This window comes from Poecilia reticulata, unplaced genomic scaffold (genome assembly GCF_000633615.1).
Source record: "Poecilia reticulata strain Guanapo unplaced genomic scaffold, Guppy_female_1.0+MT scaffold_240, whole genome shotgun sequence".
In the NCBI taxonomy this organism is placed as follows: domain Eukaryota; kingdom Metazoa; phylum Chordata; class Actinopteri; order Cyprinodontiformes; family Poeciliidae; genus Poecilia; species Poecilia reticulata.
In genome coordinates this window covers 22,183-30,093 of record NW_007615030.1, presented here as the reverse complement: position 1 = coordinate 30,093, position 7,911 = coordinate 22,183, and the positions used below count along the sequence as shown (strand labels likewise).

Below are 7,911 nucleotides of genomic sequence, written 5' to 3'. Positions count from 1 at the left end.
TTTCTTCTGATTGGATTAAATTCTGTAATTCTGTGACGTCAACACGCATTGTTGTGTTTCTGTCCCCACACGTGGCCACGCGAGAAAACCCGGGATCAACAGGAAGAATCAGAGCCAGAGATTTGCTAAATTTAATTGTATAAAAAATTCTTCCTTAACATCGACCGCCCAGGGCGGGATCCTGTTGACCGACCCCTCTGACCACCCCAGATACTCCAATTGTCTGTGTCTCACTGTAACTTCCATCCTTCTGTCTATATGTGGCATTATTATTATTATGATCATATTTTCTTTTTCTATTTTGATATTTAATTAATTGATAGGTTTTTTATGTGTATTTCCAATTTCGAGATTTGGTATCTATTGTAATTAACTTTATTGCAGTAGCAGAAAGCTACCAGTAGGAGGCAGTGTGCTCTCCTAATCGCTCCAGAGTCTGTATAACTGACATATGTTAACTGGTTACCTCAACCTGTTCTATCCTGTTCATAGGTTAGTAGGGTCTGTAATTGTTTTACTTTCACAACATAACCTTTTGAAGAATTTATTTAGTATTATTAACGTAGTTTTTAGAGTGTTTTTAGTGTTTTGTTTACAGCTGTCATAGCAACAGAACTAACAGGCGCCGGGAGGAACAAGAGCGACTGCAGTCCTAGTTAGCTGAGGTTTTATGTACATATTGTTTAATTTACATTAGTTATCAGTTATGAATATGTTACCTGTGATCTGTTTAGCCATAGGTATTTCTGTGAGAATGTTTATGTACAGAAGAAAAAAAAGAAATACAAATCCATTGTATATTGTACAGTAAAATACTGGATAGCAATGAAGTGTGTAGAAGGGTAAAAAAACAAGTTGTGTCTTTATATGGAAGGATAAAAGAAACTGTTCATTACAGAAATAAGCATGTTGACAAATGAATGCCAAAAAAATAACATTGACCCAATGTCTAATAAAGAACAGATTCCAGGAGGATTTGAGAAGTTCGGAGTTGTGTCTGCCTCGTTACTTTAACCTGTTCTATCCTGTTAACAGGAAAATTCAACATCTGTTACACCAACACCAGCCCTGGTGCGTGTAACATATAGACTAATGGATGAAAAACATAGTGAGATATTACCATCTAACTGTCTGCCAACCTTAGGTCTACAGATAGAGGTACAGAAGGTACAGAAGGTCTCTGTCTGCAAACATAGTATATGGATAGAGACAGAGGAATGTATCTCTATGGAAATGTCTGTCTGTACCTGAGTATTAAAGTTAAAATTAAACCTAATATCACTGAACATTGTTATTTTTCAGGAAACAGCATCAAGGGCACAAGCGGGTCCAGCAGCACCTTTTGCCACCTAGAGTATTTTTTCATAGGTGAATGAGAACTATGTCAGTAATGCCTTTACAAAACATATTTGGTAGCTCACAAGGATATAATCTAAAAATGTAATATGTACTTAAAAAAAGGGTCATTTTAAACAGTCTCCCACCTGTTTCTAGGTGATTCATAGGCCTGAACCCAGAAAGGACAAAAGCTACAAACAGAAAAGAGACATGAAAACCAACAGGAACATGCAGTGAACATGTGTCTCCATTCTCCTCCTTCATGGACTACCAGTGGAACTTTTGAAATGGTAAAATAACATTTACACACAATCAGTTCTCTTACTCCATCTCTCTTCCTGTCTGTCCTTTTCTGTCTGTCTCTCTGTGTCTGTCCTGTCCACTTCTAATAGACAGACATGATGAAGGAAGGTCAGAGTGTCTGTCCACTAAATCTGTCCTTTTCATCTTGTCTGTCTTTAACTGACATAAATGCAGTTTAATGGTCTGTTTATCTCATGAATTAAAACATGTTTTTCTTTCTTTATCTTCTAGCAACCAGATGATTTCTGGAGACGTTCAGGACTGAGACCAACTCAGAACTCATCCATGTTGGTTTTGTTTGGCTGTTCACTAAGTCTTAAACTTGTCCAAATGTTTAAGATGTACTGTTGGGGTTCCAATAAAGTTTTGAAAAATATGTAACTTCCAAATTTGACACTGCTGGATCCCTTCCTTCCTTCAAAGGAAGAAAACGACAGACATTTAGAATTTTGCTGCAAGTTTTACATGAAACGCTGTTAAAAAAAATTAATGACTTTGAAGTGCAGTTTGCTTGGAAACTTTGATGTTTGGGTACTTTTGTTTTAGTAAAGATGATTTAATTCATTGTATACAATGTAATGCATAGGCGCCGGAACATGGGGAGCTTTTTTTTGCCCACATAATATGTTTTAATTTATTTTCAGATACATGATTTCCTTTAGCAAATCAATTAACACAAAGTTTTACATTTTTAAAGCCGCAGAAGGGAAACATGAACCAAACATAAACCGGAGATGTGCTTTTATTTTGAAAAGAGAGCGCCATAAATTGTGCTGTCCYGCACATTAACATCGAGTGCAGACTGGCTTTACTGCCACTTCCGAAGAGGCGGCTAGTTTTATCCCACTGACAGATGGGTCCCGATGCTGGCTGTCGGCTTCTAAACACTTCTGATGATGCTGACATCACTGTAGCAGCGCTAACGATGCCATTTAAAACATTCATTGCCTCTGTGAGTCACTGTTGCTCAGCTATTTTTCTGTCCGTGAAAACCCGCCTACTCCTGCCTGGGGTCCAATCAGAAACTGACATTTTCAGTTAACTTCCGTTGCAATCAAACTCTGTAAGAGAGTTTGTAAGTTTTGGCCCATGGGGCGTCTCATAGTTGGACCTTATGCTGTTGTTAACTTAACTCTGAGCTCCTCTGTACATCAGTGGAAGACCACTAACCTGAAGGTTGACTCCAACTGGGTCATCAACACGGCACAGACCCAAATACTGAAACGGAACGACTGACAGATGAAAGAATCAAGGTTTCAACGGCTCAGTAAAAATCCAGACCTCAACTTGACTGAAATGGTGTGTGGCAAAAGGAAGACTACACAGAAATGAACAAACCTTAATGAAGTGAAAGAATGTGGTACAGAAGCTGTTCATAAATTGTTAGGAAACAGCATTTGACTACTGGAGAACTGTTTGTGGTAGATATTAGCGTCTGAATTCCTGCTGTTCGTCTCATTTTAGCAGCAAGTTTAGTCCACAAGCCTCAGATCCTGTAAACTAATCAAGACTCTTGACTGCAGCATTTGATCTTTGACCTGAGTCACGTTAATCTGTGTCTGTGTGCTGACAGCAGCCTGGAAACCAACACCATCTCCTGAATAGAAAATAACTTTTATAGAACGCTGTAACTAGCTTTAATCTGTCTGCCTAAAAAAATTGCCCCCCCACGCTGCAGGATTTTAAGACTATTTACTGTAAGTGGTTATGAGTCAGAGCATCTGTTAAAAAGCTCAAAAGCTACCTAAGTGAGTCTTTAGATGTTACAGCTTTTGCCATCTGAATAAAAACTAAAAGCGAAAGATAAAATGGGTTTTGCTTTTCTGAATTCTAAACGGCAAAACTTTGCTCCATTCTGTGGGTTTCTGTTCAGGGTGAGCTAACATTCTTTGCATGACAGAGCGTCCTCTTTCTCCTCCTCCTTCCTTCATCACCCAAAACACTCAAACCATGCTGTAACACTAAGAGGTGCCGCCTCACACAGGATTTAAAAATATACTTCATCCCCCGTCCTGGTGCCAAACAACAGATCTATAGGAGAGCTGGTTTCAGTAGTTTACTGGTTAAAAAGTAGCATCACAAGGTTAAAAGCTCACCTGCCCCTGCTGGAGTATCATCTTTAGGGGTCACAGTAGAGGTCATGGCAGTCCATCTGAAACTAACGTCCAAGAGGCCTGAACTTGTCTTTCCGTCACTTTTGAACACCAAACAGTCATCCACACTTATATACAGCCAAGGAAGGGGAAGAGAGGGAGGGGAGAGCGTCAGCACCACAACACAGCAAGAGAGAAGAGAGGGAGGGAGAAAGGAAGGGAGGGAATGAAAGAGAGGCAGAGTCACAAAGAGGAGGGAGAGAGAGAGGTTTTAATTCCATCTGAGCTTACYGAGCTCTTAGGAGGTCTGATCCTTTGCTAGATTAGTCTCAGCTCATTCATTTCACTCAATCTCCAAAACAGACATTTGCTAAAATGTCTCTGCACATGCAGGCCTGGTTAAAGTCCCCAAACGATGTGCTGTTTCTGGTTGGTAAGGTTTTCAACCAATTCACAGATACTCTGACTTGATCTATACTTTAAGCTCTTGATAGCATTGTCCATTCTCAAACTATCTTGATGATGATTTAGAAATAGGTGTCATCCAATGCCTTCAGTCTAAATGTGATCAACATGTTCAGTTTGCTGTTCAGTCCAGTGACTGTCACTCACCAAATTCTGTGAATTTTCTTTCTACTGTTGTACATCCGACTAAAGCCATTAGAGCCTCTTCGCTTTTGTTTAAGCCCATTGTCTTTTTCCCACCTACAACTGATCCCAGATTCCATTGCTAGACTCCACAYCCACACATTGTTCACTCCCATATCACCACATGATTTAAGTCAAATTTGAAAACATTTCAGAAGTCAACAATAAATTCCCCTTRTTTCAAAAGCTCTAACTTCATAAATTTTGTCTCCATCCAGGTAGCGTCGACCTTCTGGTCAAGGTCTTGAATTTCTGTGCTCTAAACTAAAAACATAAGTGAACTGTGCTGTTTAAATGCTCCATATTTGTTCTACTTGGCTCTATGTTAAGCAGTTTAATGAAACCCATTTAGATTTGGAATACTTTGTTAAAATGTTGCACATTAATGTGACAGTCTGTCTCCAAACTCAGACAACCTGGTACCCTGCAGCTCTGAACGTATGGCTGGTGGAGTATCCAGAATCTGAAGACAGCAGACTACCGACTCAGCAAAGTGCTGATGACTTGAGTTGCAAACATCTTTAACCACATCAACTTACAAACCCTGAGAAAACCAGAGTAGACAAAAAAGCAAATTCCAAGAGGAACTAAAACATATCAAGAACAAAATTCAAGACAAATACAATTAAGAACAAAAAGCTGTTTTACATCTGCATGTATTTCTTAATTTGACTGTGTTGTTGCTGTGCTAATTAAATGACAGGACATGTGAACCCTGCCCCTGCTCAGATTCCAGCGGTTTACCACATATTTACAACCACAAAACAAACCCAAGTCCCTGTCTTAAATATACACATGGATTTGATCTCTTTTGACTGGTAATGCTTTTCATGTTGCATAAATATGTCATCCAACTTCCAACTACAGACATCCGCAGACTGAAATGCAATTTAGTTTGCATTCCTCTAATACTTGGTTACATCTTACAGTGCAGGGCAACAGATAATCATGGAAGAAACCTGACTCATCAAAACTTGGTTTATCATTTTACCATCATAACATTAACATATGTTTTTATTTACTGCTTTGGACTCAAGATGAAACCGGAAAGGTAAATGTCTCCAATAATCCTCTTATGATTTACAAACATTATTTTAAAATAGCATTATAAAAGCAGGTCTTCCTTAACAGTGTACCTAAGTGTAATCTGAATTACTTGCACAATAAATGGATTAAATAAGCTCAATCCACTGATGTGCCTCCAAAGTGATGTAGGCACATCATGTGCGGTCAGGTGAGGCAAAACCTCAGCTGTAATCCTGATAAATACAATTTGACCCTAAAATGGATTGTTTGAGACTTAAAACAGCTTAACTGTTATTTCTAACTGTTTGGTTTATAGCAGTGCTTATCAAACGTTTTCAGACTGAGGACCACTTAACAAACACTCAACGTCAAACTAAAATATTAGTCTTTTAACTCACTTATTGTTGTCTTCTGTGTTCATCTTAATAAACAAAATGGTGTTGCTGTTTTGTAAATATGACTGGATATCATAAAACCATGAACAAGTCTATTCGGGGCGTTTTGAGTTATTGGCAGAGTCTGGTGTGTGGAGTCTAAGCTTTCCAATAATGTCAAACATAATCAAAAACAAACTTGTTCTTTACTACAACTGTTGTGTGCATGGCATTTTTGGCTAAATAAGAATTTATTTTTTATTAATGACTTGTTTGAAGGGGAGATTCTGAAATCATTGGATCAGATTCAAGAGAAGTGTGGGTTTTCTTCATCTAATTTTTACAGATTTTTGCAGCTGAGAAGTTACCTGATGTCCCACACGGAATGGTCTCTTCTTATATCTCTACCTACTGATTTAGAAATGTTCTTCATAAAGGTCACTAAAGAAAAAAATCTGATAAAACTGTCAAATCTATATAAATGTTTGCAGTCTTGTATGTTAGGGAGGCCTCCTGGGACAAAGGAAAGGTGGGGACTAGAAATGAACGTTGTGATTGATGATCAAGAATTTGAGCCAGTGTGTGAAAACGGACATAAGCTGACTAACAGCCCAACACGGAAAAAAAATTGTTGGAAAGTAATTGTTAGATATTTCGGAACACATATAACATGTACTACATTTATTTGTTTTTTTTGTTTGTTTTTCTTTTTTCTTTTTCAAGAAAAACAACATAACAAGCCCTCCGGTCACCTTGTTACCTTTGACCTTTTGCCCGTGACGCATGACCCAGTTGCCTCTCGCGCAGTGAGATAAGGCGGCTAACTGGAGCTCAACGTAGCGAACGTTCCAGATTACAGAACAGATTTTGGTGATTTATAAAAGGGTTTTGGTGAATAAAGTGGAGTAGACTTGCTGCTTGTCAGATGACGGAAAACGTTGAAGTATCGTTTCTGCTTCAGCTCGGAGTCGCGGTTTAAGCAGAGAGGTAATGAAATACAACAGACACTGACAGGCCTCTGCGTCTGCCTTTCTCTGAAGAACTACTGAGGGGAGGAGACAGACTGGTGAGGAGAAACTGTTCTTATCTATCCATTCAGTATAAATATYATACAGACATTAGACTGTTGTTGTTGTGCTATTAGCTAGCTGCTAGCTAACGACTTCGCTAGCAAAGCTAGATAAGTAAAAGCTTCTTCCCTGTATCTTTAATGATATCAGTCATTCTTTAGTATCACTTATGCAATAAGGGCACATCGCCCATTCAAAACCGATCATCTCCATAATGGATATATGTCTTCTAATTTCCTTTGCTGCATAATGTACATTTCATTTATTCTAGCGTTAGGTAAATGTATCTTGAAGGAGAATAACACTTAAATAAAAGTCCAACAGGGATATTTATTTAGAATTAAAAATAACTCACCCTGAATTACCATGATAGATATAATGTATGTAATAAAAATGTGTCATTAATGAAGGGGAAAAACTCAACCCAGACTTTAAGTAATATTGTTATGTAGTGCTATGGACTGAAAAACATATTGGTTTAAACACCAGGGTAAATAATTGGTAGTGTGATTTATTATAGTATTCTGATCATAATTCATTATGTTTTGCTTTTTTCAGTTCAAAGATGCCACGTAAAAAAAGACGTCATAAACAAAAAAGAAAAGATCTGCCAGAAGCAGCCAAAGGTAGTGAATTGTTGACCAACTGGGTCAGAACAAGAACCGCAGGTAACAACAAAACAATAAAGGTTCTTACCATGATCAACATGCAGTTTTTGGAAGTGAACAATATATTTTATATTACAAGGCAGCTGTTATGTTAAGATCTACTAAATCTAGTTGTATATCTCACAATTAGTAATTTATCATTGTTTATTCAACTCTGAAAGCTGTGTGACTTTAATATCCTGTCCTAAAATGCGGTTGGATGTGCCCCCTTAATTGTTTTGAGCACCTGCCCCTTTAGTGGTCTCTGCACGTCTTTGTGCAGAGACTGATTCTTTGTAAAGGTAAAGGTAATTGTATTTATATAGCACATTTTCAGCAATAAGGCAATACAAAGTGCTTTACAGGAATTAAAAGGAAATGCAAATAAAATAACATACCAAAGGAAAGAGCA

The 7,911-nt window shown here is 38.0% G+C and overlaps 1 protein-coding gene and 1 long non-coding RNA gene across 8 annotated transcripts in view; one reads left to right on the top strand and one right to left on the bottom strand.

Moving 5' to 3' along the window:
* The window catches only part of LOC103460419 (uncharacterized), a 37,043-nt gene extending 35,008 nt beyond the window's left edge, over nt 1-2,035 (top strand). For 2 of the 7 annotated variants that reach the window (XR_532921.2, XR_532922.2), the window contains exons 2-4: nt 1,303-1,368; nt 1,495-1,628; nt 1,873-2,035. This is a non-coding gene — a long non-coding RNA (uncharacterized LOC103460419). Of the gene's footprint in view, nt 1-117; nt 493-519; nt 1,159-1,302; nt 1,369-1,494; nt 1,629-1,872 lie in introns of those variants that run through there. The other 5 variants (XR_532924.2, XR_532920.1, XR_532923.1 and 2 more) reach the window with 5 other exon arrangements.
* hyal4 (hyaluronidase 4) overlaps nt 1-3,903 on the bottom strand; it is a 26,871-nt gene extending 22,968 nt beyond the window's left edge. Inside the window, exon 1 of the mRNA XM_008402573.1 lies at nt 3,738-3,903. The gene's annotated coding sequence lies outside the window, so the exon portion shown is untranslated. The remainder of the gene's footprint in view (nt 1-3,737) is intronic.
* Between the last annotated feature and the right edge of the window lie 4,008 nt (nt 3,904-7,911).